Below are 23,551 nucleotides of genomic sequence, written 5' to 3'. Positions count from 1 at the left end.
CCCCTCATTCTGTACATTTTGAGGCCCTCTGCACTAGCAGGTGCTATCTAGATTCTGTGATTACATGACAGACTTAGTCTTGCCCTCATAGTTTAATGGGGCCAACAGAAAACCCAAGCAAACAAGTAAGGAAATAATGTTGCGCTCAGTGCTAGGAAGGAACTGAAGAGCCGATGCAGAGATAGAATGGTCAGGAAAGGCCTCTCCAAGGTGGAAACTAAAAGAGTAACAAGAAGCCAACCATGTGGTAGGGGTGGAGACAGAACAACAGGTATAGGGGACAGCCTGAACACAGATGATTGGAGGTGGGCTGGCCAGGTTGTGGAGAGTGGGCCTGCAGGTAAGGCTCAGAGTACAGGAGAGATAGACAGGGGCCAGAGCACGCAGGGCTTGATGGACTATAGTAGTAAGGACTATACTAAGTATTGTTTTACTTATTTATTATTAATTTTTTAAAGATTTTATTTATTTATTCATGAGAGACACAGAGGCAGAGGGAGAAGCAGGCTCCATGCAGGGAGCCCTATGAGGGACTTGATCCTGGGACTCCAGGATCATGCCCTGAGCCAAAGGCAGACACTTAACCACCGAGCCACCCAGGTGTCCCATAAGCATTGTTTGAAATGCAAGCTCTACGCCCAATGTAAGGCTCAGACTCATGACCTCGAGATCAAGAATCACGTGCTCTTCTGAGTCAGCCACGCACCCCTACAGTAAGCTTTTTAATTTTCCTTAATCTTTTTTTAAAAAATATTTTATTTATTCATGATAGACATAGCGAGAGAGAGAGAGAGGCAGAGACACAGGCAGAGGGAGAAGCAGGCCCCATGCCGGGAGCCCGACTTGGGGCTTGATCCCGGGTCTCCAGGATCACGCACTGGGCCAAAGGCTCAACCACTGCGCACCAGGGATCCCAATTTTCTTTAATCTTACTTCTTTTTAGCAAGCTCTATGCCCAATATGGGGCTTGAACTCATGACCCGAATACATGACTCTACTGACTGAGCTAGGCAGGCACCCCTATAGTAGGTTTTTTTAAAAAGACTGTGGTAAAATTCACATAACATAAAGTTCACCCCTGTAACATTTATTCCTATTCCTCTCTCAACCCGTCCTGCCCCCTGGGCTTTGGAAACTACTGATCTGCTCTCTGTCATGGGTTTACCTGTCTTGGACGTTTCATATAAATGGAATCATATGGGACGCCTGGGTGGCTCAGCAGTTTAGTGCCTGCCTTCGGCCCAGGGCGTGATCCTGGAGTCCCAGGATCGAGTCCCACGTCGGGATCCCTGCATGGAGCCTGCTTCTCCCTCTGCCTATATCTCTGCCTCAATCTCTCTCTCTCTCTCTCTCTCTCTCATGAATAAATAAATAAAATCTTAAAAAAAAATAGAATCATACTATATGGCCTTTTGTGATTGGCTTCTTTCACTCAGCACAATGTTTTCGAGGTTCCTTTGCATTGTGGTGTGTTTAATATACCAGAAAGGCTTCTTATTTTTCTTGTTTTAAAGCAATCTCTATATCCAACATGGGGCTGAAGCTCAAAACTCTGTGATCAAGAGTCACACAGTCTACTGACTGAGCTAACCAAACACAGGTGTTTTGTTTTAGGTTTTTTTTTTAATTTATTTCCTTGAGAGATCACTCAGGGAGAGAATCTCAAGCAGACTCCCTGCTGAGGAGCTTGATGCAGGGCTTGATCCCAGGATCCTGAGATCATGACCTGAGCCCAAACCAAGAATCAGAAGCTCAACTTACTGAGCCACCCAGGTGCCCCCCCTTCAGTACAGGTTTATTAAAGGGCATGTGTAGTCCAGTCTGATTTATGTTTCAGGATCATGTTTATTGCTATGGAGAGGACAGGAGAGAAGCCAGGGTGAAAGTGGGCAGGTGGCTAGGGGCTGTTCCAACAGGAGGGTGAGAGATGGAGGAGGTGTGGAAAGGTGGCTGCAGTGGAAATGGAGAGGAGGCGGCACTTTGGAAATATTTTCTAGGTCAGATGGACAGGACTTGCTGATGGATGTGGGAGGGCAAGGGAAGTGGGGGAGCCAAGTCCCCAGGAAGTCCAGGATAGGGGTTACAAATGTGTTCCATTTGGGGTGTTTTAAAGTTGAGAGCTAATTGGAGATGTTAATTTGACAGCAGAAATTAAAATCTGGGAATTTGTGGGAGTATCAGAGCTAGAGATAAAAATTTGAGAGTTATCAGCCAGAAGACTGAATCTAAATGCAAGGGGTTAAAAAAAAGAAGAAAAAAAAATAAATAAATGCAAGGGGATATGTGTTAAATTACATGCATTGTAACAAAGTGATTTCGACCCAGAAGGTAACCAAGAGTCCAGTACTTCTCAGCTCCAAGCTAATAGCAAAATATCCTGCATTTGAGTGAGTGTCAGCATTTATAAAGACAGAAACTAGTATCCTAAAGGTCTATATGCAGAGGTGCCAGCCTCACCTAACAGATCTCTTTGCATTTCTATTGCCACTCTGGTCCAGTCAGGCGGGTGGTTAGCCCCAACCACCAGTAACTGTTAAGTGCATGGATTCTAGCCTTCTTTCTCTTTCTTTTTTTAGTGTTTTATTTATTCATTTATGAGAGACACTGAGAAAGAGGCAGAGACACAGGTAGAGGGAAAAGCAGACTCCTCGCAGGGAGCCCCGTGTGGGACTCGATCCCTGGCGGGGGATCAGGCCCTGAGCGGAAGGCAGACACCCAACTGCTGAGCCACCCAGGGATCCCTGGATTCTAGCCTTTCTTTTTTTTTTTTTATTTTTTTTTTTTAATTTTTATTTATTTTATGATAGTCACAGAGAGAGAGAGAGAGGCAGAGACACAGGCAGAGGGAGAAGCAGGCTCCATGCACCGGGAGCCTGACGTGGGATTCGATCCCGGGTCTCCAGGATCGCGCCCTGGGCCAAAGGCAGGCGCTAAACCACTGCGCCACCCAGGGATCCCGGATTCTAGCCTTTCAATAAGAAAACCAAGTGGGATCAGTGTCTTGGCTTGAGTAGAAAACAAATGCTTTGTTCATCAAGGTCACTTACATTGAAGAAATCAAACTTTTTTCTTAAACTTCTAACAGAAGGGAAATGTATCACAGTTGACTCCTATACAACAGAACTGCGCAGGTCCACTTATATGTGGGTTTTTTTTCTTTTTTCTTTTAAAAGATTTTATTTATTTATTCATGAGAGACACACAGAGAGAGGCAGGGACACAGGCAGAGGGAGAAGCAGGCTCCATGCAGGGAGCCCGACGTGGGACTCGATCCCAGGTCTCCAGGATAATGCCCTGGGCTGAAGGCAGGTGCTAAACCGCCAAGCCACCTGGCCTGCCCGGCTTTTTTCGATGAATACAGTAGAGTACTGTATTTTCTCTTCCTTACGCTTTTGAAAATATATATTTTATTTATTTATTCATAAGAGACATAGAGAGTCAGAGACATGGGTAGAGGGAGAAGCAGGATCCCTGCGGGAAACCTGAAGTGGGAATTGATCCCAGGACTCAAGGATCAAGACCTGAGCCAAAGGCAGATCCTCAACCACTGAGCCACCCAAGCATCCCTCCTTATGCTTTTTAAAAAAGGTTTTATTTTTATTTTTAAAAGCTCTATGCCCAACATGAGGTTCAAACTTACCTACCCAGCAACCAAGAGTCACATGCTCCAACTCTTGATCTCAGGATCATAAGTTTGAGTCCCATGTTAGCTGCAAGCTCTACCAACTAAGCCAGCCAGGTGCCTTCATATGCTTTTTTCAAATAACATTTTCTTGGGCACCTGGAGGCTCAGTAGTTGAACGTCTGCCTTCGGCTCAGATCGTGATCCCGGTATTCTGAGATCAAGTCCCACATCGGGCTCCCTATGGTGATCCTGCTTCTCCCTCTGCCTATGTCTCTGCCTCCCTTTCTGGGTCTCTCATGAATAAATAAATAAAATCTTAAAAATAAATAAATAAATAAAGGGGCAGCCCGGGTGGCTCAGCAGTTTAGTGCCACCTTCAGCCCAGGGCCTGATCCTGGAGACCCGGGATTGAGTTCTGCATCAGGCTCCCTGCATGGAGCCTGCTTCTTCCTCTGCCTGTGTCTCTCCGTCTCTCTCTCTGTGTCTTCACCTCGTGGCCCTGGCTGTTCTCCTCACTAATTCAACAAATAAATAAATACCTGCCATGTGCCAGGCGCTGACCTAGTGCTTGGAGGGAAGCAGTGAACAACACAAGGATTCTGTCCTGATGGAGCTTAAATGGAGAGACAAAAACCCTCTTAACAGATTAATAAGATTATATTGTTGGATAGTTAACAGTTTTCTGGGGGGGAAGTGAAGGAGAGAAAGATACTAGAGAGTACTATCGTGGGCACGGAAGGGGGTTAGCAGGGAGGTCAGGGAAGGCTTCACTGAGGTGACATTTGAGGACCAACCCCAAGAAACTGAAGGAAGAAAATAAGAATAATGTGTACAACTGCAAGAGGAAGACATAGCAGGCGAGCACTAGTGAGGTCGGGAAGAGTGAAGTGACAGGGACACAGGTTTGAAAAAAGACTGATGCAATTTGTCTTATTTGTTTGTAACAGGATCGCTCCATCTGCTACACGGAGAGTGGACTGCAGGGGGCAAGGACAGAAGCTGGAGCACTGTTAGACTTTTGTAGTAATCCAACCAAGAGAGCACTGTAGCAGAGGGCAACCGAGAGAGCACTGTAGCAGAGGGGTAATGGAGGAGCTGCCGCCCGGAGTCAGAACTAAAAAAGCAGATTTCAGATTAAAACCACAATGAATTACCACCTCATACTTACTAGAATGGCTACTAACAAAACCCCAAACAAAACCAAACCCAGAAAGTAACAAGTGTTGGCAAGGATGTGGAGAAACTGGCACCATTATGTCCTGCTGGTAGGAATGTAACACAGCTTGGCAGTTCCTCAAAATATTAAAAATAGAATTACCATATGATCTAGTGATTCTACTTCGGTGTAAATCAGAACTGAAAGCAGGGTCTTGAAGAAGTATTTGTGCATCCATGTTCACAGTGAAGGGGTGCAGAATATACTGTAAAATAATGCTTCTCTGGCATAAGAATTTTTTGCTGTTATTTATTATTTTTAGCAATCTCTACACCCAATGTGGGGCTTGAACCCACAACCTTGCGATCAAGAGTCATGTGCTCCAATGACTGAGCCTCCCAGGTACCCCCAAGGACAATTATTTATCATCAGAGATAACTCTAGACTCTAGACTCTAGCTCAGGAATAGTGCAGAGGACTCCACATAACAAACCCTATGGAGTGCCTGGGTGGCTCAGCTGGTTGGGCATCTGTCTGCCTTTGGCTCAGGTCATGATCCCAGGATCCTGGGATAGAGCCCTGCATCAGGATCCCAGCTCAGCGGGAGTCTGCTTCTCCCTCTATCTCTGTCCCTTCCTCTGCTTGTGCTCTCTCTAATAAATAAAATCTAAAAACAAAAAACAACAAAAACAACCTACTAAGCAGCACCTATCTTTCATTATTTTCCCCCAAATATTTACCTTCCCATAGTTTGTGGCCCTTAGAAGCACACAGTCCCAGCACCTTGTCTTGTCTCATCTCTATAAAATTTATTGTTCTTTTGTTAAGATGCAATATAAGCCTGAGTTCTAATCACCCCTTGAGTCCCTCATGACTGAGTTCTCCTGTGTGTACACACTTGCTAAGAAACCATTTTTCCCTGATTAATCTATCTTGAGTCAATTAAATTTGCAGGACCCCCGCCAGAGAACCTTAGAGGGTAGAGGAAAAAAGTTAAATTGTTCGTTCCTTCCTTACAATAGCAGCATTAGTCACAACAGCCAACCATTAAAGCAACACACGTGTGACACCAACAGAATGGGTAAACCCACTGTGGTATATACATGCAATGGAGTATTACTGGACCTTAAAAAGGGGCATTCGGACACAAGCTACAACGTGGATGAACCCCAAAGATGTCCTGCTATGGGAAAGAAGCCAGCCACCAGAAGACAAATACTGTACGATTTCACAGATGTGAATTATGTAGAGCAAACTCAGGACAGAATGTAGAATGGTGGTTGCCAGGGACCGGGGACGGGGGAAAGGGAAGTTGTTTAATGGATAGAGCTTCAATTTTGCAAGATGGAAAAGTTCTGGAGTTTTGTTCCACAACAATGTGAATATATTTATTACTGAACTGCACACTGAAAAATGGTTAAGATGGTAAGTTTTATGGTATATGTATTTCACTGCAATTTTTTTTTTTAAAGCAATGCTTTGGGGGGCACCTGGCTGGCTCAGTCAGTAGAGCAGGTGACTCAATATTTGGGTTTTGAGTTTGAGCCCCAGGTCAACAGGTTGAGTCTACGTAGAGATTACTTAAAAAAGGAAATCTTTTTTTTTTTTTTTTTTAAAGCAATGCTTTTAATCTATTATAAGACAAAGTGGTTCAGAAACCACTGACTTAAAAAATTATTTGGAATGGAAGCAGGCAGCAAACAATTCCAAAGACACAAAAGAGTATTTAAATGGTAAAAAGTGGGATGCCTGGGTGGCTTTGCGGTTGAGTGTCTGCCTTCTGCTCAGGCCCCTGGGACATCGGGCTTCTGCTGCTTCTCCCTCTGCCTGTGTCTCTGCCTCTCTGCCTCTCATGAATAAATAAAATCTTAAAAAATAAATAAATAAAAATAAATTGTAAAAAGTGAGCAGCACTCTCAACTTGGTTTCCTCCCCAGAGGCAAACACTATTTCTAATTTCTTGAGTGTCCTCCTATGAGTATTCCAAGTATAAACATATTCCTGTTATTGATACTAATCACAGCAAACCCACTGCTTTTTGTTTTCATCTATTAAATTCTGGGGATTGTTCCATATCAATACATGCTCACCTATTCCTTTTAAAATGCCTCTATATCAAACCATTGCACAAACATACCATATTTATTTATTTAGCCAGTATTCTCTTGGACATGTTATTTCTAAATGTTTCCTATTGCAAAAAGGTTGGAAATGGATATTCTTGTACATGCTTCTGTGGGCACATGTGCCAAATATCTATAGGCTAAATTCCTAGTAATAGAGGAATCAAAGGATGTCTGATTTTCAATTTTAGTAGATATTGCCAAATTGCCTTATGAGGCTATACCAAATTTATATTCACACTTAAAATGTAATGCATGCCCAACTGCCCTACCGCTTCACATTTGTTCATAAAAAGCCCAAATCAGCACAAACATTTCACCAGCCGACCTCATCCAGTCTACCATCCCTCTTCTTGCATGCCAACTATAGGTGGCTCTTGAGCCCTGTTACTCAAGGCCTGATGATTTACTTTTCTAGTTTTTTTTTTTTAAGATTTATTTATTCACGAGAGACACACACATACATAGAGGCAGAGACACAGGTAGAGGGAGAAGCAGGCTCCATGCAGGGAGCCTGACATGGGACTCGATCCCGGGTCTCCAGGATCATGCCCCAGGCTGAAGGCGGCGCTAAACCGCTGAGCCACCCGGGTTGCCCACTTTTCTAGTTTTTTTTTTTTTTAATTTTTATTTATTTATGATAGTCACACACAGAGAGAGGCAGAGACACAGGCAGAGAGAGAGAAGCAGGCTCCATGCACCGGGAGCCCGACGTGGGATTTGATCCCGGGTCTCCAGGATCGCACCCTGGGCCAAAGGCAGGCGCCAAACCGCTGCGCCACCCAGGGATCCCACTTTTCTAGTTTTGTATCCAGTGCAAAACTTCTGATTTTTATCCTTTAACCTCTTGACTTGTGAGAAGCATCCCATCCTAGGCAACTAGCAAAGAACCCTTAATATCCATCCTTCTCCACCCCTTCCTATGGGGAGCAGTGGTCTGAAGATGGAGGATTCTCCACAAAGATTCTCCCTTTACAACAGATCTTTCTGCAACATGAACTGAATTACGCTTGCCCCCTTCATTACTCATCGTGCAGTTCGAACAAACACATCACACCCTCATGGCACTTAGTCACTTGCTACAAACTCTGCAGAGATCCCTTCAACTGAGAATAAATAAGGCTCCCTGATGTTAGGTGATAAAGAAGTATTCTAACTAAAATTCGACTTTATCCTAATAATGTGACAGACAGTGTCTCTAAGTGTCCTTCCTTTTGAACTCAGGCTCCTAAATCAAGAGTTACATGCTCCACTGACTGAGCCAACCAGGCGCCCATTGATCTTGTTGGTTTTGTTTTTTTTTTTAAAGATTTTATTTATTCATGAGAGACACACACACACAGAGAGAGAGAGAGAGAGAGAGAGAGAGAGAGAGAGGCAGAGACCCAGGCAGAGGGAGAAGCAGGCTCCATGCAGGGAGCCTGAGGTGGGACTCGATCTCAGGTCTCCAGGATTACGTCCTGGGCCAAAGGTAGGCACCAAACCGCTGAGCCACCTGGGCTGCCCCTGATCTTGGTTTTGATTCTTTCTTTGGAAGTGTCCTTCCTCTCACTTCCACATTTCTAGTCTTTACCCATCTTGCAAGAGAAACTTCAAATGCCACAGCCTTCCATGAGACCCTAACTGGCAGCAAGCTTCACCATCCTCAAAACTCCCCCAGCATTTAGGACACTTGAAGGTGGGGATAGCATTTTCTTCTTTGTACTCTGCACCACCACATGTGGGTTACTGAAGTCATACGCTCTTGGATATCCTAGTATAAGTTACTAGGCATGTCCTGTTTCATGCTAAACCCATAGAAAACTACCTGTACCAGGTGTCACAATGCCCTCATCAAGCTGTTGATTCTGCTGGTCAATTTTAAACCTCTGAACAACAATAACAAAAAACCAAAACCTCTGAACAGAGTCCTGGCATTACCTGTACTGCCTATACCTGGGTGTCTCTGTAACCTTCCTGGGCCTTGCTCTCAGCCATACTTACCCAACTCATCTCACCCTTTCACATACAGCAGCATAGTCACTATACTTGAAATTACATGTAAACTCTGAAGCGCTGTACGAATCCCAGTCTAGGCACAGTGTGATTATTTCATCTTAATTTATTTTATTTTCACATCACTTTGACTAAGGAAAGTGCAGGCAGGGCAGTTACATAATTTTCAAAGTCAGGACAAACTGAAAATATAGGGCTCTTTCGTAAAAAAGCAAGTGAAAAGTGTCATTAAAGGTAATACAAATAAACCTTTTCCCTTTCTTCTAAAGTGTCTTTCTCACTTTGTCATGGTGCCTTTTGCTATTTAATGCTGTGGTCCCTTGTGGCATGGGTGGTACTTACAGGGCCTGGCCCTACAATGAGATGCAGGCACAACCAGAAAGTGTTACAGACATTAAAATTTGAACTCCATATACTTTTCATGTGTCAAGAATTATTATTGCTCAGGACGCTGGGGTGGTTCAGTTGGTTAAGCGTCTGCCTTTGGCTCAGGTCATGATCCCAGGGTCCTGGGGTGGAGCTCTACATGGGGCTCCCTGCTCAGCGGGGAGTCTGTGCTTCTCTCTCCTCCCCCACTTGTGCTCTCTCTTGCTATCTCTATCACTCTCTCTCTCTCTCTCAAATAAAATCTTTTTAAAAAGTACATGAAAAAAAAAGTACATGAAAAAAAAGAACTATGATTTTTTAAAGATTTATTTATTATTTATTTATTTATTCATTTATTTATTTATTTGTTTGCTTGTTTGTTTATGAGAGACAGACAGAGAGAGAGACAGAGAGAGAGAGAGAGAGGCAGAACAGGCGCTAAACTGCTGAGCCACCCAGGGATCCCGAAAAAAAAAAGAATTATTAATCTTTTGATTCTCTTTCCTAACCATTAAAAAAATATAAAAACTGTCCATAGTTTGTGAGCCATAAAAAACTCCAGTCAATTAGATATGGCCCTTATAGTTTCCAACCTCTGAACTAGATGACTTTATTAACTGAACATTTAAAACCTGCATAGATTGGGACGCCTGAGTGGTTCAGCAGTTGAGCATCTGCCTTTGGCTCAGGGTGTGATCCCGGAGTCCCAGGATCATGTCCCATATCGGGCTCCCTGCATGGAGCCTGCTTCTCCCTCTGCCTATGTCTCTGCCTCTCTCTCTTTGTGTCTCTCATGAATAAATAAATAAAATCTTAAAAAAAAAAAACTTGCATAGACTGACAGAAAAGCTTTTGTGCAAAATAAAAGGAAAATGTGGCTGCCTGTAGAGATGAAAAGTTTGTGGTAGTTCAAAGAGAAAAATGGTAGGAGATGTGAAACATCACATGATTTTCAGTAGATTACATTAAACTCAAAGCAGTACCAGATTCATCCTGTAAGCAGCAAATTTCAGAAAAATGTAATTCACCACAGCAAATTAAAGATGCTAATTTCAATTTTATTGACTGTAGTTCTGAATTATTTTTAGTACTTACTTTTCCCTGTACAAATCTTATCCATTCAAAGCCTAGGTCTAACCTTCTCTCTCTAACAATATTCTAGGCCTGTGGCTCCAAATAGAAGTCCAGGAGTGATGCCCTGTAACGTTAGAATATGGGTGAGGTGAACGGAGAAAAATTAGGGCAAAATAAAGACTTCTTCTTAAAGGTTAATTAGCAAAACAAAGCCTTGGTAACCTTATGTCAGATCCCAGGATCCTTTGGAAATTATACAGACCCGTGATACCAAAAGTTCGGGAAACACTGCTGCAGATTTTTCTTTATATAGCACTCCAATACTCATTTGTTTGGCATACAAAGGTGAACTTGTATCACTACTGATTTTGCTTTGTTGGCTCCTCATCTAGACAGGAATGAGCACATAAAAGGCAGGAATTCTGCTTCTGTGTCTAACCAATCCCTTGGATCCTTACTTAGTTGATGTTTATAGGAACTTTCCTCCATCTTTTTAAATTTTTTTAAAAATTTATTTATTTATGATAGTCACACAGAGAGAGAGAGAGAGGCAGAGACATAGGCAGAGGGAGAAGCAGGCTCCATGCACTGGGAGCCCAACGTGGGATTCGATCCCGGGTCTCCAGGATCACGCCCTGGGCCAAAGGCAGGCGCCAAACCGCTGCGCCACCCAGGGATCCCAATTTTCCTCCATCTTGTAGTTATTTCCTACCCAGGCTGTCTTATCCAATCATTATCATTCAGTAATTTTTATTTTATTTTATTTTATTTTATTTTATTTTATTTTATTTTATATTTTATTTTATTTTATTTTATTTTATTTTATTTTTTAAAAGATTTTATTTATTTATTCATAGGCACAGAGAGAGAGGGGCAGAGACACAGACAGAGGGAGAAGTAGGCTCCACGCAGGGAGCCCGACGTGGTACTCGATCCCGGGTCTCCAGGATCACATCCCAGGCTGCAGGCGGCGCCAAACCGCTGCGCCACCGGGGCTGCCCTCAGTAATTTTTAATGATACTTACTCCCCCTACTTCATCTGCTAACAGTTCCTAACGGAGGCTGTTCACTTGCTTCTTCCTGAACCATAGTCCCATTTGCCCTGGCACAGGGGATCAGCAAGAAAGGCTTAAGACGGGATCCCTGGGTGGCTCAGCGGTTTCGCACCTGCCTTTGGCCCAGGGCGCGATCCTGGTGTCCTGGGATCGAGTCCCGCGTCGGGCTCCCAGCATGGAGCCTGCTTCTCCCTCTGCCTGTGTCTCTGCCTCTCTCTCTCTCTCTCTGTGTGTCTATCATAAATAAATAAAAATAAATCTTAAAAAAAAAAAAAGGCTTAAGACCTTTAGCCAAATACCAGTGTTCCTAACCGATACTCTCCCAAAGGTTTTAGTATATTTGCACATAATACTTTTATTTTTTAAGAAGAAATTTTAAGTCTTTTATTCTTCTTTTTACAGTAGGCTCTATGCCCAAGGGGCTTGAACTCATGCCCAATACTTTTAAAAAATTAATTAATTAAAAGATTTTAAAAATTTATTCATTTGAGAGAGATCACAAGCAGGGGGAGCAGCAGAGGAAGCAGCAGACTCCCTGCTGAGCAGGGAGCCAGATGCAGGCTTCCATCCCAGGAACCTGAGATCATGACCTGTGCCAAAGGCAGATGCTTAACCATCTGTGCCACCCTGGCACTCCCCCCATACTTATTTTTAAAAAGAACTTGAGTTTGAGCCCAAACACTGCCACTGAGGAGCAAGCAATCTTGAGCAAATCCCTCAGCTTCGTGGGGGTACCCAGCGGACTCAGTTAAGCTTAAAACTTTTTTTTTTTTAAAGATTTGATTTATTTATTCATGAGAGACAGAGAGAGAGAAGCAGAGACACAGGCAGAGGGTTCCATGCAGGGAGCCCGATGTGGGACTCGATCCTGGCACCCCAGGATCACGCCCTGAGCTGAACCACTCAACCACTCAACCACTGAGCCACCCAGGCATCCAAAGCATAAGATTCTTGATCTCGGGGTCATCAGTTCAGACCCAATGTTAGGCATAGATCTTACTTTAAAAAGTTTAAAAATTAAGAAAAAAATCTCTCAGCTTCTCTATCTGTAGGTAAGGGATGAATTATTATTATTATTTTTTTTTTTTTGAGGGAGAAAGAGCATGTGCGTGCAAGTGGATGGGTGGGGGAGCAGAGGCAGAGGGGAAGAGACACTCTTAAGCAGGCTCCACACTCAAGAGTGAGCCAGGGCTCAATTTCATGATCCTGAGATCATGATCTGAGCCGTAATCCAGCCAGACACTTAACTGAGTGAGCCACCCAGGCACCCCAGGGATGAACTCTTAATAGCTATGGCACTTCCACTATCATATACAAATCAGTGCTACACAAACATTTGCAGCATCTCTATAATGCGACAGATTGACAGATTGCCTTTTTAGTTACATAATTTCTTATTAAAATCTCTGAAAAAAAAAATCTCTTTGATCCAGGAGAGAGGAAGCACTGAAGATTTAAAAAGTTCTCTGTGTTCTCTGTTACACTATAAAGGAAAACTATAATAGAATTAAAAAAAAAAAAAAGATCAGGGGGACACCTGGGTGGCTCAGGGTGTGATCCTGGGGTCCTGGGATCAAGTCCTGTATCGGGCGCCCTGCAAGAAGCCTGCTTTTCTCTCTGCCTATGTTTTTGCCTCTATGTGTCTCTCGTGAATAAATCAATAAAATCTTAAAAAAAAAAAAAAAAAAGGCAGAGATTTGAAGCAAAAGTAACTAAGATCTATAGTAGAGAACAGGTAAGAAAACAGACTCTTTAAACATTTCCAGAGAAATTCCACCCTAGGGGATCCCTGGGTGGCTCAGCGGTTTGGCGCCTACCTTTGGCCCAGGGCGTGATCCTGGAGTCCCGGGATTGAGTCCCACATCGGGGTCCCGGCATAGAGCCTGCTTCTCCCTCCTCCTTCGTCTCTGCGTCTCTCTCTCTCTCTCTATCATAAATAAATAAATCTAAAAAAAAAAAAAAAAAAAAAAAAAAGAAATTCTACCCTATAGAAAATGCAACCACATATTGCCAGTAGAATTATTTCAGAGAAATATTTAGCATCAAAAATACAACAGGGAACAGCGCTACTCATTAAAGATAGAAGTACAGACAAAACTTCCTTTGAGGGCAGCCCTGGTGATGCAGCGGTTTAGCGCCGCCTGCAGCCCAGGGCCTGATCCTGGAGACCTGGGATCGAGTCCCACGACGGGCTCCCTGCATGGAGCCTGCTTCTCCCTTTGCCTGTGTCTCTGCCTCTCTCTGTGTGTCTCTCATGAATAAATAAAATCTTTAAAGCAAACAAACAAAAAAACACACAAAACTTCCTCTGAAACCCTAAACACAAGTAACTTAAACACACACTTACCTATAAGAGAAGTAAAGTACTAATTTATACTTAGGGTATCCTGAAAAGTTTAAATAGCTTATTATAAAATTACAAATTGAAACCCAAAGGAACCAGAATCTCATAAAGTTTCTAGGTCCAAATACCAATTTAGAGGAAATCTGAATTAAGAGAACTTAAAAAATGATACAATAAAAACATCAGCATAACCCAGACTAGAAATCCTACAGGACAAATGCCCTAATTTCTTCAATCAATGCAATAAAGAAACAGACAAACAAGAGATGGTAAGGCGGTTTATATATTAAATATCATGTAGGGCAGCCCTGGTGGCTCAGCAGGTTGGTGCCGCCTTCAGCCCAGGGTGTGATCTTGGAGTCCCGGGATCAAGTCCCACATCAGGCTCCCTGCATGGAGCCTGCTTCTCCCTCTGCCTGTGTCTCTGCTTCTCTCTCTCTGTGTCTCTCATGAATAAATAAATAAAATCTTACAAAAAAAAAAACAAAAAAACACCATGAGACTTATCAACCATTACAATGGGTAAACTTTACTTGTCCCGATTCAAATAACTTGTAAAAATAAAAGAATAAAATATTCAGAGATGAAATTATCTGATGTCTGGGATAATATAAGAAGTGGCACTAAGAGGAGGTATCAATAAAACAGAATTGGGAAAGTACAGATCACGGCTGAAGTTGGGGAATACATATTTGGGATTCATTATACTCTTCTTTTGTTATGTTTGAAACTGCCCATAATACAAAGAAATGAAAAAAAGAAAACATCAATCTTTTCTTTTTATTTTTTTATTTATTTTTATTTTTTTAAAGATTTATTTATTTATTTATGATAGACATAGAGAGAGAGAGAGAGGCAGAGACACAGGAGGAGGGAGAAGCAGGCTCCATGCCAGGAGCCCGACGTGGGACTCGATCCTGGGACTCCAGGATCGCGCCCTGGGCCAAAGGCAGGCACTAAACCGCTGAGCCACCCAGGGATCCCAATCTTTTCTTTTTAATATTTTATTTATTTATTCATGAGAGACACAGAGAGAGAGGCAGAGACATAGGCACAGGTAGAAGCAGGCTCCCCATAGGGAGCCCAATTAGGGACTGGATCCCAGAACCACCGGATCACAACATGAGCTGAAGGCAGATGCTCAAGCACTGAGCCACCCAGGTGCCCCTCCAAGTTCACTTTAAAGTAAAATAAAACATCTATACTCTAACTATACCTTATATGGCATACAATTTAACATATGACTTTAACAATAAAATATCCAAATAAGACACTAACGCATACAAATTCATCCAGAAATGAAAAGTGGCCAAGGATAATTAGGTTCACATGAAATAAATATATATAAAATATATAGACTTATTTATTTTAGAGCAAGAAAACACAAGCGAGAGGTGGAGAGGGAGGAGGAGAGAGAATCTCAAGCCGACTCTCCACTAAGCATATGGCTCAACACGGGTCTTTTTTTTTTTTTTTTTTTTAATTTTTTATTGGTGTTCAATTTACTAACATACAGAATAACCCCCAGTGCCCGTCACCCATTCACTCCCACCCCCCGCCCTCCTCCCCTTCCACCACCCCTAGTTCGTTTCCCAGAGTTAACAGTCTTTACGTTCTGTCTCCCTTTCTGATATTTCCCACACATTTCTTCTCCCTTCCCTTATATTCCCTTTCACTATTATTTATATTCCCCAAATGAATGAGAACATATAATGTTTGTCCTTCTCCGACTGACTTACTTCACTCAGCATAATACCCTCCAGTTCCATCCACATTGAAGCAAATGGTGGGTATTTGTCATTTCTAATAGCTGAGTAATATTCCATTGTATACATAAACCACATCTTCTTTATCCATTCATCTTTCGTTGGACACCGAGGCTCCTTCCACAGTTTGGCTATCGTGGCCATTGCTGCTATAAACATCGGGGTGCAGGTGTCCCGGCGTTTCACTGCCATCTGTATCTTTGGGGTAAATCCCCAATAGTGCAATTGCTGGGTCGTAGGGCAGGTCTATTTTTAACTCTTTGAGGAACCTCCACACAGTTTTCCAGAGTGGCTGCACCAGTTCACATTCCCACCAACAGTGTAAGAGGGTTCCCTTTTCTCCGCATCCTCTCCAACATTTGTTGTTTCCTGCCTTGTTAATTTGCCCCATTCTCACCGGTGTGAGGTGGTATCTCATTGTGGTTTTGATTGGTATTTCCCTGATGGCAAGTGATGCAGAGCATTTTCTCATGTGCATGTTGGCCATGTCTATGTCTTCCTCTGTGAGATTTCTCTTCATGTCTTTTGCCCATTTCATGACTGGATTGTTTGTTTCTTTGGTGTTGAGTTTAATAAGTTCTTTATAGATCTTGGAAACTAGCCCTTTATCTGATATGTCATTTGCAAATATCTTCTCCCATTCTGTAGGTTGTCTTTTAGTTTTGTTGACTGTATCCTTTGCTGTGCAAAAGCTTCTTATCTTGATGAAGTCCCAATAGTTCATTTTTGCTTTTGTTTCTTTTGCCTTCGTGGATGTATCTTGCAAGAAGTTACTGTGGCCGAGTTCAAAAAGGGTGTTGCCTGTGTTCTTCTCTAGGATTTTGATGGAATCTTGTCTGACATTTAGATCTTTCATCCATTTTGAGTTTATCTTTGTGTATGGTGAAAGAGAGTGGTCTAGTTTCATTCTTCTGCATGTGGATGTCCAATTTTCCCAGCACCATTTATTGAAGAGACTGTCTTTCTTCCAATGGATAGTCTTTCCTCCTTTATCGAATATTAGTTGACCATAAAGTTCAGGGTCCACTTCTGGGTTCTCTATTCTGTTCCACTGATCTATGTTCAACACGGGTCTTGATCCCATAACCGAGATCACAATCAGAGCCAAAACCGAGAATTGGATGCTTAGCAAGCATACTGAGTCATCCAGGCATCCCTATTTTATTTATTTTTTTAGATAAGGTCTAGCCCCCCCCCCCCCAAAAAAAAGAACTTTAATTTGTTAATCTAGAAAATGTAGGTACCTCATCACCTCTCATACTAAGGTATTTGTTTCCTTTTTTTTTTTCCTTAAAGATTTTATTTATTTATTCATGAAAGACAGAGAGAGAGAGAGGCAGAGACATATGTAGAGGGAGAAGCAGGCTCCATGCAGAAAGCCTGATGTGAGACTTGATCCCGGGACTCCGGGATCAGGACCTGAGCCAAAGGCAGGCACTCAACTGCTGAACCAGCCAGGTGTCCCGGTATTTGTGTTTCTGGGAAAGCAAATCAGTGTCCATTGTGTGGGGAATATGGAACCAAAGAGGTGAAAGAGTGGCGCAGCGGTTTGGCGCCTGCCTTTGGCCCAGGGCACGATCCTGGAGACCCGGGATCGAATCCCACGTCGGGCTCCCGGTGCATGGAGCCTGCTTCTCCCTCTGCCTGTGTCTCTGCCTCTCTCTCTCTCTCTGTGACTATCATAAATAAATAAAAATTTAAAAAACAAACAAATAAATAAATAATGTCCTTTTGGCAACAATGCACCCCTTTCATAAATTCCCTCTTCCCTTCCAGGGCAGTTAGTTTTTAAGTAATCTTGGGCATACTCAAGTATGCCTGTGTGGCATACTCAATTGGGCATCTGAGTCTTGGTTTCGGCTCAGGCCTGCTCTCAGGGTCCTGGGATTAAGCCCCCAATTGGGCTCCACTCTCAGCGAGGAGTCTACTTGTCCACCTCCCTCTCTCTCTTTCTTAAATAAATAAAATCACTAAAGTAAGCTCTATGCCCAGCATGGGGCTGAAATGTACAACTCCAAGATCAAGAGCTGCATACTCTACCAACGGAGATAGTGAGGTGCCTTTCGGGCAATTAATTTTTTGGTGTTTCACTCAACAAGTTGTCCATGATCTCTAATCTGTTCTACATAGATACTACTAATTTTTTTCTCTAATTCAAATCATTCTTTCATCCTTAAAATTAGACAATTTCACTTTTATCTATTCCAGACTTAAACCACCTAAATTTTGATCCCATACCTTGATGGTTACCACCTAAGGAGCTCTGGGTTTGATGGGAAAATTTGCTAGGTCTTAGGAGCAAAAGTGCTTTCTGCTATCTGCATATTCATGCCATAGGTATTTAGAACCTACCAGATAATCTATTGAGCATTATATAGATGGCACCCCATCACACAAGGTGTTCCTATAAACTACATTCCAAGGACTACTGTGAAGCAGGTCTTATACAAAATTTTTCCTACACAAAATTAAACAGTAATTCAGAGTCATATTCATAATATTAAACACCAAATTACAGTATCTTGTCTTAAAATAAGTATAGAATACCATAGCACCTGGGATCTGAATTGTATTAGAAAGGAAATCTGTAATACACAAAACCACAAGTTTATCTGAGGTGCCTGGGTGGCTTAGTCAGTTAAGTGTCTGACCCTTTATTTCAACTCAGGTTATGATCTCAGGGTCATGAGATTGAGCCCCACATCAGGCTCTGCACTCGTGTGGAATCTACTTGATATTTTCTCCCTTTCCCTCTCCCCATTCATTCCCCTACTTATGCTCCTTCTCTCTCTTTAAAATAAAATAAAAAAATAAAATAAAAAAATAAATAAAATAAAATAAAATAAAAAAATAAAATATCCAAACAGCTTTAATAATAGTACATTGCTTTCTTAAGATATGACAAGGTTCTGGGAGGAAGTAACTTAAAATGATGACTCTTGGGACACCTGGATGGCTCAGCGATTAAGCATCTGCCTTCAGCTTAGGGTGTGATCCCCAGTTCAGGGATCAAGTCCCATAATCAGGCTTCCTGGGGAAGAGCCTGCTTCTCTTTCTGCCTATGTCTCTGCCTCCCTCTCTCTGTCTTATGAATAAATAAATCTTTAACAACAACAACAACAACAAAAAAGAGGACTCTTGAGGTGCCCAGGTGGCTTGGTTGGTTAAGTGCCTGCCTTTACCCTAGTCATGATCTCAGGGTCCTGGGATGGAGCCCTGCATCCAGCTCCCTGCTCAGCAGGAAATCTGCTTCTCCTTCTCCCTCTGCTGTCCCCCTACTTGTGCTCTCTCTCTCTCCTTCTCGTTGTCAAATAAATAAAATCTTTAAAAATAAGTAAGTAAATAAAATGATGACTCTTCAGAAAAGTTATCCAGAATTTTTAACATGTACTTAAATTTGTCTATAGCAAACAGAATTCAAAATATTCTAATTTGGGTATGCTTTTAAGTGTCCCAAAATTATAATGATGATGATTTAAAGAAGTGGAATGGTATAATCTAAAGTCACACGTCAGTTTTGCTAAGTACAAAGCTGTGGGAACTGCACGAGACACAACATTTAGGAATAAATTACTGGTAATCCTTTTCAGGCATAGAGTTTTCTGAGTCTGAAAACTTTTAAAGAATTGAAATATATTAACTATGTAAAAATGTTTTTATGAAAATATTAAATGAAAAAAATAGGGACACCTGGGTGGCTCAGCAGTTGAGTGTATGCCTTCAGCTCAGGGGGTGATCTTGGGGCCTGGGGATTGAGTCCTGCATCGTCCTCCCTGCAGGAAGCCTACTTCTCCCTCTTCCTATGTCTCTGCCTCTCTTTCTGTGTCTCTCATGAATAAATAAATAAAATCTTAAAAAAAAAAAAAGAAAGAGGAAAAAATAGATCACGCAGTACATGTTCAAATATAATAGCTATTTAAATTTGTGAAACAACTCTATCCATGTATTTGGCCATCCATCTACAGATTAGAAAGCAGACAGCAGAGATGAGAATTGTGGCTATACAGCACAGCGTTCAGTTTTAAAGTGAACTTTATGCCAAAACAATTTCACAATTTCCAATCACAACCACCTAAGTAAAAAAAAGAAAACTGATTCAGGGAAAAATTATCAATAGATCTAAAGCCACTGTTGGAGAATATTCCACAATAAGATAATCACTAAGTCTCAAAGATATATACAGGTTACTTCTGGGGTTACAAAAGGGAAAGGCAGAGGCAATCTGGTAAACCCTACCTTAACTAAGTGATCCAATTTAACATCACCTATGATGGGACAAGTCACATCAATGGCTCCTGATGCTGTGCCTTCTCTGTAGCATTCCCTGTCAAAAACATTTAATCTGAATCTAATCGCGAAAACAAGATAAATCCAAATTGTCATGGGAGGTGGGTGGGGGTGGGGGTGACTGGGTGGCAGGCACTGAGGTGGGCACTTGACGGGATGAGCACTGGGTGTTATTCTGTATGTTGACAAATTGAACACCAATAAAAAATAAATTTATTTAAAAAAATAAATCCAAATTGACAGACATCAGCAAAATGATTTCTCAAAATACAATATGTAGGGAGATTAAGGAAACATGAAAAATAATTACAAGGCAAGCTCCTTGAATGGATTTTAGCAGGAAAAAGTCCAGGTATAGGAGACATTGCTGAGAAAATTGTAGAAATCTGAAAAAAGACTCTAATCATTCCAAGTAGTACTGTATTAATACTAATTTCCTGAATTTGGGACGCCTGGGTGGCTCGGTGGTTTATTTATTTATTTATTTATTTATTTTTAAAGATTTTATTTATTCATTCATAGACACAGAGAGAGAGAGGCAGAGACACAGGCAGAGGGAGAGGGAAAAGCAGGCTCCATGCAGGGAGCCTGACATGGGACTCGATTCCAGGTCTCCAGGATCACACCCCAGGCTGCAGGCAGCGCCAAACTGCTGCGCCACTGGGGCTGCCCTTTTTTTATTTTTTAAAGATTGATTTATCTATTTATGATGTACACAGAGAGAAAGAGGGGCAGAGACACAGGCAGAGGGAGAAGTAGGCTCCATGACGGGAGCCCAACGTGGGACTCGATCCCAGGACCCCAGGATCTCGCCCTGGGCCAAAGGCAGGTGCCAAACCGCTGAGCCATCCAGGGACCCCCTGGCTTGGTGGTTTAGCGCCTGCCTTCGGGCCTAGAGCGTGATCCTGGAATCCTAGGATCAAGTCCCACATTGGGCTCCCTGCATGGAGCCTGCTTCTCTCTGCCTGTGTCTCTGCCTCTCTCTCTCTATGTCTCTCATGAATAAATAAATAAAATCTTTAAAAAAAAAAATTATTTTTCCTGAATTTTATAACTGCATTGTGGTCATGTAAAATAACAATCTTGTTTTAGAGGATTAAAATGATGTACTTATGGGACTAAACTGAATTATGGGATTAATCTGGATGTTTGCAAATAACCCTCAAATGATTCATTAGAGAAAGAGAAAATATATAGAGCGGTAAAAACAACATGGCAAAATGTTACCAACAGGTAAGTTTAGGTCAAGAATAAATGGGTCTTCATTCTTTTATCTTAAAACTGATTTGGTAAAAAAAAAAAAAAAAGTTTTGGGACTAATTTTTTAATTTAATTTTAATTTTTTAAAATAAGATTTTATTTATTTATTCATGAGATACACAGAGAGAGGCAGAGACATAGGCAGAGGGAGAAGCAGGCTCCTGCAAGGAGCCTGATGTGGGACTCAATCCTGGGTCCTAGGATCATGCCCTGAGCCAAAGGCAGACTCTCAATTGCTGAGCCACCCAAGCCATCCATGGACTAAAAACTTTTTAAAGGAGTTAGGGCAAAAAGTCCATCTTTGTTTTAAAAGTTCTATACATGAAAAAAAAAAAAGTTATTATACATGATCCAAGGGCACCTGGCTGGCTCAATCAGAAGAGCATGTAACAGGAGCCTGGGTGGCTCCTGTAACAGCTGAGCCTGGGTGGCTCAGCAGTAAAGTGTCTGCCTTGGGCTCAGGATGTGATCCTGGAGTCCCGGGATTGAGTCCCACATTGGGCTCCCTGCATGGAGCCTGCTTCTCCCTCTGCCTATGACTCCGCCTCTCTCTCTGTCTCTCATGAATAAACAAATAAAATCTTTTTTTTTTAATGTAAACAAATAAAATCTTCAAAAATAAATAGAAATAAAAAACGACTCTTTGGGGACGCCTGGGTGGCTCAGCAGTTGAGCATCTATCTACCTTTGGCTCAGGACGTGATCCCAGAGTTCTGGGATCAAGTCCCACATCAGGCTCCTATATGGAGCCTGATTCTCCTCCCTATGCCTGTGTCTCTGCCTCTCTCTCAGTGTCTCTCATAAATAAATAAAATCTTAAAAGTAAAATAAAAAATAAAATAATAAGATAAACAAACTTTATTTTTATAGACGTAATATGTCATAAGACACAAATGAGATATAGTTTGGTGTTACAAGAAATAAGAGGCAAAATGTACGCTGACTATATGTAGTGAACACCAGATGGACTTACTTTCCAGAAAAATTACTGCAAACCCTCAGAATTATTACTCTATAGTATAGCTGGACAGGTAAGATCAATTATTTAATAATTGTATTCAATAACCATTTACAGGGATGCCTCAGCGATTGAGTGTCTGCCTTCAGCTCAGGGCATGATCCCGGGGTCCTGGGACGCAGTCCAGCATCAAGCTCCCTGTGGGGAGCGTGCTTCTCCCTATGCCCATGTCTCTGCCTCTCTATATCTCTCATGAATAAACAAAGAAAATCTTAAAAAAAAAAAATATTGAACACTATGTGTCAGTGGTCTTGTGTTTAATATGCAGAAAGGGTAAGACACAATCCTTGGCTTAAGAATTCATCCTACAAGAGTCTATTTTCAACTCTACTTCAATTTAAAAAAAAGTTTTTATATGTCCTTATAAAATCCTTATTTGTAAATTTAGTGACTCAGAGTGTAGGCAACCTCAGTCTGCACTTACATTGAGTATCAGAAATGTTTCCATAATAATCACAACCTAATTATTAAGCTTTACAACAAAGGTTTTTAAAAAATCAGTATTTTATTCACTTATAAGGACCATATACAGAAACTGCACTACTATGAAAACCTACATTTTTATTTCTGCTGAGAAGTACAGTATCACTTTAAATTGAGCAAGAAGTCCTATTATATAAAGTAAGCAGGACAGTTAATATATGGGGTTACCCTTGTGTTTCTTTCCTCTTGGGATTAAGAAGAGATTAAGCAGACTGAGAAGCTGTCTGCTAATTGCCATAATTGTAACTAAAGTTTATAGAAAGTAAATGACCTAAAAATGAAGGCTTTTTCCAATGCAAATTAACTGAAGCAATTGGGATTCTGTAACTCTGGGCCTCACAATCACATCTGAATCTATATTTCTGCACTAGAATTTACAGAAATTTTTAACGTATTACAACCCTTCAAATTAAAACAGGTTTCAAAATTATTTACTCAACAGAGACCTGCATAGCTGAGAAATGTTTCAAGTTATGTATAGGGATCTTAATTCACTACCTGAAAGAATGATTTCATTTTTAACAAATATAAACTTGAGTTTATTTTCAAGAAACAAAACACCCATTTTGTCTACATAAAATCTCTCAATGGTCCTAAATCCAAAGAGTTAAAATGGGAAATTCTATGGTCAATCAACTCATAAAACTGTGTTGAGAGTTTTTTTTTTTTTTTTTTTACTATTTAGTAATACAAAAACCTAAATTACCAACTAATTATGAAGATAATATGAGATAAATAAATAGAGGTACTGTTAAACTTCTGAGCATGTAAAGCTAAGTGGAAGCAGGGAAAGGACATAAGTGGTAGAAGACAAGAATATGCCTGTACAAAGACCTTTCCCTACTCAGCTTATGGAATCGGCCTCCTCAGTCTCCTGTGAGCACAGGTGAGCTGAGACAGGTTCTCTGATAAAACTACCTTCTTCTTAGAATCACTGTTTCAATGGTAACTTTTTTTTTTTTTTTTACTAAAAGAACTAATCAAAACACACGTAAGAAA

At 41.5% G+C, this 23,551-nt stretch overlaps 1 long non-coding RNA gene across 1 annotated transcript in view; it reads right to left on the bottom strand.

The window, feature by feature from the left end:
* LOC140606972 (uncharacterized) overlaps positions 1 to 13,746 on the bottom strand; it is a 46,922-nt gene extending 33,176 nt beyond the window's left edge. The window contains exon 1 of the long non-coding RNA XR_012009167.1: positions 13,212 to 13,746. This is a non-coding gene — a long non-coding RNA (uncharacterized lncRNA). The remainder of the gene's footprint in view (positions 1 to 13,211) is intronic.
* Between the last annotated feature and the right edge of the window lie 9,805 nt (positions 13,747 to 23,551).

The sequence above is a fragment of the Canis lupus genome, chromosome 16, assembly GCF_048164855.1.
Source record: "Canis lupus baileyi chromosome 16, mCanLup2.hap1, whole genome shotgun sequence".
Taxonomy (NCBI): Eukaryota; Metazoa; Chordata; class Mammalia; order Carnivora; family Canidae; genus Canis; species Canis lupus.
This window is presented reverse-complemented; position numbering and strand designations above follow the sequence as displayed.